This window comes from Bubalus bubalis, chromosome 3 (assembly GCF_019923935.1).
Source record: "Bubalus bubalis isolate 160015118507 breed Murrah chromosome 3, NDDB_SH_1, whole genome shotgun sequence".
Classification (NCBI taxonomy): Eukaryota; Metazoa; Chordata; class Mammalia; order Artiodactyla; family Bovidae; genus Bubalus; species Bubalus bubalis.
In genome coordinates, this window is record NC_059159.1 from 112,899,937 (window position 1) to 112,912,621 (window position 12,685).

A 12,685-nucleotide genomic window follows, 5' to 3' on the forward strand; every position below is an offset into this window, starting at 1 on the left:
ATATGATGATTAGATAAATAAAGGCTTAAGAATGTTCTTTTAAAAGAGCTTTAATGTAACCACTAATAAAATATTTAAAAGAATGTCTGGCTTTAATTCAAATCAAGCTTCCATGGAAGGCATCTAAAAATGCTAGAGAGCTGGCAGGGCAGGAGCTCCAGGGCAACAGAAGCAGCCCCTTGGCCCAGCACGCCTGAAACACCAGTCTGCCCTGCCTGTCCCCTTCCTTGGTCTCTTGTGAGGTAGAAAAGACTCATACAAATAAATTTCTTGGAGTTCTGGTTCAAGATAGTGAGATAAGAGGCTACGGTTCTCCCTGCCTCCTCTGGATACACAATAATCTACAGTTATAGAAATCAGTATCATGGTAGGGGCTGGAGACTGCCTGGAAAAAAGCATGAGAAAACTTTCTGGGGTGATGCAAATGTTTTCTATCATGATCTATATGCGTGTGTATATATGTATACTCATATATATCATATATATTTGTCATACTCATATATATGTCAAAATTAATCAGTCTGTATGCTTATATATATGTCAAATATATATATATATTTGTCAGATTCATCAGTCTCTAAGCTTAAGATTTTGCATTTGACTATATATAAATTATACATAAATAAAAGAATATTCACTTTTTTTAAAGGCTAAATAAGATTTAGCTATCAAAGAGAAATTGGGGAAAGAAGACTCCAAGCCCAAGTGGCAGCAGAGCAAAGACAAGAGGAAGAATAAGGTAAAGAAGAGCATGACCTGCAAGTGGACAGATGGAGGCCACACTGTATGCCACACTTGGGTATTTGTCTATGATATTTGCCATGGAAACCCTCCTGTGGAAGAATGACACTCATAACATTGTCAGATCTGCATATGTGATATATGGGTTTTGGGAAAGACTGGCTATTTACTGTGCTGGAGCACGGGGACACAGAGTGAGGAGGTAGAGGTGTCTAGTTCAAAGATGGATCACAAGTGTGGAGACCTCGATGCCACTTCAAGGAGTGTGACGTGATCCCAGTTGAATGAACGAGAGGAAACACAAAAATAAACAATTACAGAGCACATCCTCTGTGCCAGACTGTTGCTAGTTACCTAGTGTGAATTCCCTTCACCTTCATGAGAGCCCTAGGGCGTAGCTATCATTAACCCACTTTACAGATGAAGAAACTAAGAGACTCAGAAAATAAGACTGAATTTCCTAAGGCCACACAGCTAGTGACCACACAGCTACAACACAAACACAATTCTATCTAGATTAAACATCTGCCCTTTCCAAAATATCTGTCACCATATTTTTGAAAAACATAAAAGCATGTGACAACCCTAAAACATAGAGTTTCATCCAGACTGAATGCAGGAGTCAGGAGGACCAATATGAAGCTTACTGCAATAATCCAGGCGAGTAAGGATGGTACTAAAGATGCTGAGATGTGAGCCTGCTCTGAGAGCTGAGAGGATTTGTGAATAAACTAGAACAAACAATAGGAATCAAGGATGACTCCACACTTGAGGGTCTTATTAACCAAAAGGCTGCATTCCATTAACTGAGATGGGAGAGGTTACTGAAGAAGTAGATTTGGGGGAACATCAGGTGGTTAGGTATTAAATCAACTGAGATGTCTGGTAGACTTGGAGTCTACCAGTCAATGCCAAGCAAGCATGTGGACATAAGAAACTGACACTCCATGGGGTTTTGTTTAAATGTGTGTGTATGTGTGTGTGTTTGTTTTCCATAAATGGGATCATATTTCCACATTGTTTAACAACATTTAGATTTGCTTGCAGGAACGGCCGAGAGGAGCTACCCCGTGTCTGAGGTCAGGGGGGTGGCCGAGAGGAGATGCCTCATGCCCTAAGCCCGAGGCCAGGGGCGGCGGGCAGGAGGAGCAACCCCACGCCAGAGGCCAGGGGCAGTGGCCGGGAGGTCCAACCCCACATCCAAGGAGCTGTGGCTGTGCGGGCGCAGGAGGGCCTAGAGGAGCTATCCCATGTTGAAGGTCAGGAAGGGCAGTGGTGAGGAGATACCCCTCATCCAAGGTAAGGAGCAATGGCTGCGCTTTGCTGGAGCAGCCATGAAGAGATACTCCATGCCCAAGGTAAGAGAAACCCAAGTAAGACGGTAGGTGTTGCAAGAGGGCATCAGAAGGCAAACACACTGAAACCATACTCACAGAAAACTAGTCAATATAATCACACTAGGACCACAGCCTTGTCTAACTCAATGAAACTAAGCCATGCCTGTGGGGCAACCCAAGACGGGCAGGTCATGGGGGAGAGATCTGATGGAATGTGGTCCACTGGAGAAGGGAATGGCAAACCACTTCAGTATTCTTGCCTTGAGAACCCCATGAACAGCATGAAAAGGCAAAATGATAGGATACTGGAAGAGAAACTCCCCAGGTCAGTAGGTGCCCAATATGCTACTGGAGATCAGTGGAGAAATAACTCCAGAAAGAATGAAGGGATGGAGCCAAAGCAAAAAGAATACCCAGCTGTGGATGTGACTGGTGATAGAAGCAAGGTCCGATGCTGTAAAGAGTAATATTGCATAGGAACCTGGAATGTCAGGTCCATGAATCAAGGCAAATTGGAAGTGGTCAAAAAAAAGATGGCAAGAGTGAATGTCGACATTCTAGGAATCAGCGAACTGAAATGGACTGGAATGGGTGAATTTAACTCAGATGACCATTATATATCTATTACTGTAGGCAGGAATCCCTCAGAAGAAATGGAGTGGCCATTATGGTCAACAAGAGTCTGAAATGCTGTACTTGGATGCAATCTCAAAAACGACAGAATGATCTCAGTTTGTTTCCAAGGCAAACCATTCAATATCACAGTAATCCAAGTCTATGCCCCAACCAGTAATGCTGAAGAAGCTGAAGTTGAACGGTTCTATGAAGACCTACAAGACCTTTTAGAACTAACACCCAAATAAGATGTCCTTTTCATTATAGGGGAATGAAATGCAAAAGTAGGAAGTCAAGAAACACCTGGAGTAACAGGCAAATTTGGCCTTGGAATACGGAATGAAGCAGGGCAAAGACTAATAGAGTTTTGCCAAGAAAATGCACTGGTCATAACAAACACCCTCTTCCAACAGCACAATAGAAGACTCTATACATGGATATCACCAGATGGTTAACACCGAAATCAGATTGATTATATTCTTTGCAGCCAAAGATGGAGAAGCTCTATACAGTCAGCAAAAACAAGACCAGGAGCTGACTGTGGCTCAGACCATGAACTCCTTATTGCCAAATTCAGACTTAAATTGAAGAAAGTAGGGAAAACCACTAGACCATTCAGGTATGACCTAAATCAAATCCCTTATGATTATACAGTGGAATTAAGAAATAGATTTAAGGGACTAGATCTGATAGAGTGCCTGATGAACTATGGAATGAGGTTCGTGACATTGTACAGGTGACAGGGATCAAGACCATTCCCATGGAAAAGAAATGCAAAAAAGCAAAATGGCTGTCTGGGGAGGCCTTACAAATAGCTGTGAAAAGAAGAGAAGCAAAAAGCAAAGGAGAAAAAGGAAAGCTATAAGCATCTGAATGCAGAGTTCCAAAGAATAGCAAGAAGAGATAAGAAAGCCTTCCTCAGCGATCAATGCAAAGAAATAGAGGAAAACAACAGAATGGGAAAGACTAGAGATCTCTTCAAGAAAATCAGAGATACCAAAGGAACATTTCATGCAAAGATGGGCTCAATAAAGGACGAAATGGTATGGACCTAACAGAAGCAGAAGATATTAAGAAGAGATGGCAAGAATACACAGAAGAACTGTACAAAAAAGATCTTCATGACCCGGATAATCACGATGGTGTGATCACTGACCTAGAGCCAGACATCCTGGAATGTGAACTCAAGTGGGCCTTAGAAAGCGTCACTATGAACAAAGCTAGTGGAGGTGATGGAATTCCAGTGGAGCTCTTCCAAATCCTGAAAGATGATGCTGTGAAAGTGCTGCACTCAATATGCCAGCAAATTTGGAAAACTCAGCAGTGGCCACAGGACTGGAAAAGGTCAGTTTTCATTCCAGTCCCAAAGAAAGGCAATGCCAAAGAATGCTCAAACTACTGCACAATTGCACTCATCTCACACGCTAGTAAAGTAATGCTCAAAATTCTCCAAGCCAGGCTTCAGATGTGAACCATGAACTTCCTGATTTTCAAGCTGGTTTTAGAAAAGGCAGAGGAACAAGAGATCAAATTGCCAACATCCACTGGATCATGCAAAAGGCAAGAGAATTCCAGAAAAGCATCTATTTCTGCTTTATTGACTATGCCAAAGCCTTTGACTGTGTGGATCATATTAAACTGTGGAAAATTCTGAAAGAGATGGGAATACCAGACCACCTGACCTGCCTCTTGAGAAATCTGTACGCAGGTCAGGAAGCAACAGTTAGAACTGGACATGGAACAACAGACTGGTTCCAAATAGGAAAAGGAGTACGTCAAGGCTGTATATTGTCACCCTGCTTATTTAACTTATATGCAGAGTACATCATGAGAAACGCTGGGCTGGAGGAAGCACAAGCTGGAGTCAAGATTGCCAGGAGAAATATTAATAACCTCAGATATGCAGATGACACCACCCTTATGGCAGAAAGTGAAGAGGAACTCAAAAGCCTCTTGATGAAAGTGAAAGTGGAGAGTGAAAAAGTTGGCTTAAAGCTCAACATTCAGAAAACAAAGATCATGGCATCCAGTCCCATCACTTCATGGGAAATAGATGGGAAAACAGTGGAAACAGTGTCAGACTTCATTTTTCTGGGCTCCAAAATCACTACAGATGGTGACTGCAGCCATGAAATTAAAAGACGCTTACTCCTTGGAAGGAAAGTTATGACCAACCTAGATAGCATATTCAAAAGCAGAGACATTATTTTGCCAAAAAGTTCATCTAGTCAAGGCTATGGTTTTTCCAGTGGTCATGTATGGATGTGAGAGTTGGACTGTGAAGAAGGCTGAATGCTAAAGATTTGATGTTTTTGAACTGTGGTGTTGGAGAAGACTCTTGCGAGTCCCTTGGACTGCAGGGAGATCCAACCAGTCCATTGTGAAGGAGATCAGTCCTGGGTGTTCATTGGAAGGAATGATGCTAAAGCTGAAACTCCAATACTTTGGCCACCTTGTGCAAAGAGTTGACTCATTGGAAAAGACTCTGATGCTGGGAGGGATTGGGGGCAAGAGGAGAAGGGGACGACAGAGGATGAGATGGCTGGATGGCATCACTGACTCAATGGATGTGAGTCTGAGTGAACTCCGGGAGTTGGTGATGGACAGGGAGGCCTGGCGTGCTGCGATTCATGGGGTCGCAAACAGTCGGGCATGACTGAGCGACTGATCTGATCTGATCTGATAAAATGAATGAATGAAGCAATCAATCGGTGTACATTCACAAAGAAAGATGACAAGATAAAGTTTCAATAATAGGGGTCTCTAGGTGGTAAGAGAGTGGGGTGGCTCGTATTTTGGGTTCTTAACTGCATTTTTTTAAACTTTTTATAGTGAGCACTGGATTGTTCTTCCAAACACAATAACACTGTTTTCAATAGATGTTAGAAGAAATTCATTTTACATATAATAAATCCCTAGAGTGAATATGATCTCTGACACAGAAAGCATACAATAAGTAAACCTGAACACTTGTCTTCTGTTTCACACAAAGAGCTAAAATGAGTATGTGTGGACACAAGTTCTAAACATTACAAAAAATTTGATTTCAGGTCATTTTGACTAGACCAGATGCCCTTTTATATACTGGTGATCCTGGTTGGGCTTGAGCCTGTCTATGGAGTGGGAGCATATGAGTAGTGTATATGTCAGTGTATATGAATGTGTGTGTATCTGCAATCTACATTAGTATGTGGCAGGTGCCTTCTGCACCCGTTCTGTAAGACTCCTTGTGAAAGAACCCTGCCTTTTAATGAGTTTACATTTAAAAAAAAAAAAAAATGGGACACTGCCTGGTTCCACGGTGTTAAATGAAAATAACATTCAGAGTTGAGTTAATCTGATTGCATGGGATCTATTTTCCCCCTTGCTGCAAATCAGAGCAGTTTTCAGCTAACAAGAATGGGTGCCCTACTTGAACGGGCAGCGGGTACTGCTGCTAGTCAGAGCAGCACTTAGCATGGCATTGCCATCATTACATCCCTAGGTTCGAGGCAATGAAACTCCAGGAGCAGCAAAGTCAAATCAGTTCAATTGTCTGATTGTTCATACTCATAAAGTGGGGAAGCTGGCAGGGGTCCGGCATAAAACTTGGAGTTCTGCACTGGAGCTCCTTTAAGGTAATTCATGGCCCTCTGCAGTAGCTTAAATCAGAAGGGCCAGCATGGTCACAGTAAATGCAGCTCCCCACACTGCTTGAGAGCAATATCGCAGATAGCCGGCTGCTATGCCAGATGTCAAAGGTGCACTAAAAGCACTTGTTTTTGATCTACCCCATTCCTGAGAAGCACAATGGATGGGCCTTTAAGCACTGCCATAAAAAAAGATTGTGATTAATGAAGCAGCACAACTTAATAAACCAAGTTGACTCCCGCTTCCTTCTCCTAGGCATTTCACTGTCCACAAAGCAGTTCTTTTACTTAGCAGCAGGGACATGTAAAATGTTAATCATCAATCTGTGGGCCATTAAAGAAGTTGCTTTCCCTTTCTCAACTTGAAAACCAAGGGGGAAAGATAATAGGTTTGGTTAACAGAGCTGTTCACATAATGGAGATGTGCGGAGGAAAGCTTTGATAGAGTCAGCGTGGGAGCCCTGAGCACTAATCCATTCTGCTCTCGGGACCAGGAGTTCAGAGCCTAGCTGAGGCTAAGAGGCTCAGGATGGAGGCTGGAGGGAATGTATTGATCTGGCTGGACCAATGGGAGGTTACTGCACCTGAGTGAGGACCAAAATAAGATGAGACGGCATGGAAGCTTTCTGTATCATGTACTGCCTGATCTTATTTGGCCTTCTTCCTTGCAGAACAGAGGACCACAGCAGCCTTCCCAGGTGAGCAATGGCTGTGAGGGGAGCCCTGACCGAAAGAGCACTCCCTTGCCCAGAGAGCAACAGAGTTTTTGGCTAATTCTCCAAAACCCAGTGAAACATTTTCTCTGCTGGAGTCAAAGGTGTATCAGTCAGAAACAAATAACATTTTACTCATGATTTAGGAATTGCTTCTGGCAGAGGCAGGAGTCAGAGATGCAAGGATTGGGCACATGGCCCACAGATTTTTGATACAGTCAATCAGTTAATACTGGCAAGAAAAAGAGAAACTACTAGAAGATGGTGTCAGGACATTCTGAAATGTCCACAGTTAGGAAAGTTGATGCTAAAATTAAGAACAGTTCATTGCATCTCTTTTCATTCCTTTAGAGAAACTCTTGGTCTTATCTTGCATTGGTGAAGAAAACTTAGACAGTAAGCATGAAGAGATGCCTCTTGCTCCTGGAGAGAGTGTGTGTCAGATAACTCCAAAGAGAAGGACCAAGAGTCCATGACATTCTGAGAAACTCTATTTGATCAGCAAAATGCCACTTCTCTGTTAGAAGATTTAACTTTTGGATTGAGGAAACTTCCATCACTCACATCAAAGATAATGATAGTGCTAATGATAGGATAAAGTGAATTTGGATGGGGTTGCTGGTATGAGCAATTAAAAGCCCTTCCAAAAAAACCTCTATCAGTTGTAATCACTCACCAAATTCCAAGCTCCTATGGGCAATGTCTATGTCATAGTGTTATAAGACCAAGCAGGTCATACTCAGTGGATGATTGATATGTATCTACTGAATTAATTCATTAACCTAGAATTGATTATGTTTAAAGCATTTTCTAACTTCCTTAGCCTTCATAATAAAACTTATTCCTTAAAATTGCATGAAAGGCTTTTAACAGTTTATCCATTCTTCTCAGCTTTATCTCATGCTACCTGCTACCTTATTCCAATACAAGATATAAGAACTAGCTAGACAACTATTCAGCATTCCCCAAACATCTCTCCCAGCTGCTGTTCCCTCCACCAGGCAAACTCTATGTCATTCTCTGTGAAGCCTTCTCTTCCCTCTTGAGATAGGAGTGAGTGAAAGTCACTCAGCAGTGTTATACTCTTTCAGATCCCATAGACTGTAGCCCATCAGGCTCCTCTGTCTAGGCCAGAATACTGGAGTGGGTAGCCTTTCCCTTCTACAGGGGATCTTTCCAACCCAGAGACTGAACCCAGGTCTCCCACATTGCAGGTGGATTCTTTACCATCTGAGCCACCAGGGAAGCCCAAGAGTACTGGAGTGGGTCACCTATCCCTTCTCCAGTGAATCTTCCTGACCCACGAATAGAACTGGGGTCTCCTCCATTGCAAGCAGATTCTTTACCAGCTGAGCTAGAGGGTCCCTTTTTCACTTGAAATAAAGGCATTTTGCAAATGCCTCAATTGCAGCTTCTGTTGCAGCAAGGTTGTTTTCTACATCTGCTGCTGCTGCTGCTAAGTCGCTTCAGTCGTGTCCAACTCGGTACAACCCCAGAGACGGCAGCCCACCAGGCTCCCCTGTCCCTGGGATTCTCCAGGCAAGAACACTGGAGTGGCTTGCCATTTCCTTCTCCAATGCATGAAAGTGAAAAGTGAAAGTGAAGCTGCTCAGGTTGTCTACTTGAAAGTTATACAGTTGTGTCCGACTCCTAGCAACCCCACGGACTGCAGCCCACGAGGCTCCTCCATCCCTGGGATTTTCCAGGCAAGAGTACTGGAATGGGGTGCCATTGCCTTCTCCTTTCTACATCTACCTTCACATAAACCCGTGAGTACCTACCTTACTAATCTTGGCAAACAGTAGGCACTTAACAAATCCTTGTTAAGTCAATAAATCAATGACTGAACCAACAAAGTAATGGAGCAGCCACTGAGGAGTTACCAAAAAAAAATAAATCACATGTTCTGTCTAGTCTACCTATGCTCTGTCAGCTATGGTTCTTGAACAGATCATAAATTTTCACAATAGTACTCTAAAAATGTCTTCAATTTTAAATTTGATAAAGCGATATATTTCATGAAAATGTTTCAGTTCCCCACCCACTGCCCTTCAGTAAATGGCCCAAGATGACTCTTAAAAATTGTCTTCAAGTTTATGAATCCAAGCTTTAAAGTCAGAGCACAGTTTAAAGTCTGCTTTGTGGGAAAAGTACATGATAATAAAGTCTCTTCAGAAAATTTAGTTAATTCCCATCTCATATGTATATCCAAGTTTTCCACCTCCGTGTTAGCTCTTGCTGGGTGAAAATTTACAGTGATCATGACCATTCAGTGTAGGAAATGAATTAACATTCTCCACAGGACCCTCATTTGTATAGTATATTAATAGGCTCCTTATGTAAATTTCTACTCTTACCTCACTGCTTATATGCCTGCTAGCTGGTGGCATGCAATTTAGAAATGAGGGCAAGAAATGTTTGATTTCATGAAATGTCACTTAGAGGGATGGTAGGAGGGAAGTGGGTAGAGGCCGAGCAGTGAAAGTGCACAATGGACATATTTTATAGCTGTCATCAAACTAGCAGTGCTCAAGGAAGCCAGCTCTCATTCCAGTAAATATGGGGAAACAAACAGCAATATATCTGATGATATCTGAGGACACCTGGTGCAAAAAGATACGCAGTGTTAGTCAAAATTGTGCCATGTCCTAAACAAGGAGGACTTTGTAGTAAACATATCCATGGAAAGAAAAAACCCATTCTCCAAAGCCATATCAAAGAACATTCCACTTTCCAGAACCACTTTCAATTAAACGAGTATTTGGACCAGATTAAATAATCCCTAATTGGACAGATTTTGTCAGCTGTCCATCAGACTCCTTTTTCTCTTTTATGTGGATACACTTCTAGACCACAGTTCTTAGCCTCTTTCGCAGGTAAGCATGACTGAATTCTAGCCAACGGTATGTGAACAGGAGGACATGTGCCATTTCTAGGGCTGGCCCATAAAGCCTCCCATGTGTTCTCTTTCCTTGCATGTTATTTTCTTTTGGGTGCCCATTTGTTAAAGATGATAGAACCCTGTCAGCCTGGGTCCCAGAAAGGCTATGTGGAGAAGAGAGCACAACCACTCAGCACAGTCTGCCCTGTAGTATTAAGTGAAAAGTGTCCACGGTGTCAAGTCATCACACGGTTGTGTCTATTTACTCTTGTTGTCCAGTGTCCCCTAATACAGAACCACCTCAGTGCTATTTTAGGATCAATGTCATGCACTATTACTCTTTTGTTTGAAAAGAGAAGCAGATGGAGGCTCATGAGCATATGTGGGGGCAGAGAATATATGGGAAATCTTTGTACATTTTGTTCAGTTTTGTTGTGAATCTAGAATTGGGCATTTAGAAAAGTCTATTTTTAAGTAAGAGAGAAGCATCTCCAGCTCCACCAATCCTGGGTGGGAAATTGTTTTGGTGATGAAATAAGAATATCTTAAATAATAACTAATAACTTCCCAGCACACTTATTGTGTGCCGGACACTGTACTAAGTGTTCTGTGTACAGTCTCTCTTTCTCAAGAGTAACTCCTTCCTGGTAGACATTAGGTTACAGAGATGAATTTGCTCTACAACACTGAGGTGCCAAAAATGGCATATTACCTTATTTTTCTAAATCTAGAGAGAGGTCTGCTCTCTCTAAAATGATAAAAGAGTTAGTCTCGCCAGTCATGTTTGGGGATTCTAAAACAGGTAAGAACAAAAGCAGGTCACTGAGTGTTTGGAAAACAGAGAAGGGCTTCTTAACTTGGTCACTGGGCCCAAAGGATCTGTTCACAGGTAGGTGGCTCCCATTCGATCCCTGACTAGCATGGATACAGATTGCTCCCTGTGACTTCCCAGGACAGCTCTTAGTCAGTTTTCTCGATAAACACAAACTGGCCCTTCACAAGCCCTGTGCCTCTTACCCAAAACACCATCATCTTCCCTGCCTCCAGGAATGAGTTTCTCTTCTCTTGTCAGGTTAGGCTTCTTCTGCTTTATCAACTCCAAGTTCCAATCCCCATCAATTTTCCAGATGTCGTGGTGAGAAGCTGTCATATTGGGACCTTGTAACTTCTGCAGTAAGCCATTAATGTCCTGAGGAAAAGGCATCCACCTACCTTCTGGGATGGAGAAGAGTGAGAAGAAAGACAAGTCAGTATATTAACAGATTACCTGCCATAATCAGATGATACGCTGGGTTCAGACAGGTTAATCGGCTGCCCAAGGTTACAAACTACTCAGTGGCAAAGCTTCAGATCAAACCTAAGTCCATCTGGCCCCAGGGTATAGACACTTTCCTCCTGTTTCATGTAGACCCATCTGGGAAAATTCAAAGCATGCCACAGGCCTAGGTGGCCTTTGATGACAATAGGAAATAATCATAAATCATCCTAAATAAACTAAAATATCTGAATCTTTTCACTTGAAATCTTCAGCAGACATCCAAACCTGGTATTCAAAGAACTACGTTCTATTTATACACACACACATACATATACACATACAAATAAGCAAAGTGAAATATTAAAGTCATCAATCATTAATTTGCAATAATATTTTGTGACTAGAATTCTGAAATCAGAAATCTAATGTATTATCCTCTTTGAAAAGCATACACAAGTAAATTTTATTTGATTATTCTTAATGAGTCTTGGGGGCTTCCCAGGTGGCTCAGTGGTAAAGAATCTGCCTGCCAGTGCAGAAGATGCCATTTTGATCCCTGGGTTGGGAAGATCCCCTAAGAGGAAATAGCAACTCAGTATTCCTTCCTGAAAAATCCTATGGACAGAAGAGCCTGGCGGACCACAGTCCATGGGGTTGTAAAGAGTCAGACATGACTGAGCACGAACACATGAATGACAGTCATATAAAGATTTCCAAGTTAAAAAACTTAGTCACAGAAACATCTGAATATTTTTCAAGAAAACAGAGAAAATTTTAATACAAGACAAGCATTATTTCCCTTAACCCAAATTCAGTCATTATCAAGACAAATGATAGTGACTTGGAAGACCTGAGTTCTCGTCCCTCCTATGACAATACAGTTATATTAACTTTGAGTGAAACACAGCCTCTTCCAATTGCATTACTTTTATGTACTCTTTTAGTTCTCATTTTTTCTAATTCTGTATTTCTGGAAAAACTGGTACTGCACTTATAAAATTAAAGACGTTTCTTGATCCACATTTGCAGCCAGCTTAGTATAAAAACATGTAACAGAAATACAGAGTCAGAGAAAGAAAAATGAAGAAAGAAGGTAGAGGGAGGGAGAGAAGAGGGGAGAAAAAGGGGGAGGAAAGAGGAAGAGGGGAGAGAGAATGGTTGAGAAAAAAATTCTCATTATCATCCATACTTTCCAAGGCCGATCTAAGAGTCACTTTCAGTACTTTGGAGTCAGTCTGAAATATTGCAGACTTTGGGTATTCCACTCCCACTTAGCAGACCCATTTCTCTGGAGAAGATGGGATGAAACAGGATGTCTTAGCCTGACACCATTAAATGTGTGATTTATCTAACTCTCTTTGTTCTGATTCCATGCACTTCATGTAAACCTTTGATTATAATCCAGCTTCCAGGGCCTCCAGGGACACACTGTGATGGTCAGGCTGATAAAGTTTTTGTAGTTTGCATAGATTCTATTTTTCACTATAAATTGATAAACTGGAAGGTCACAA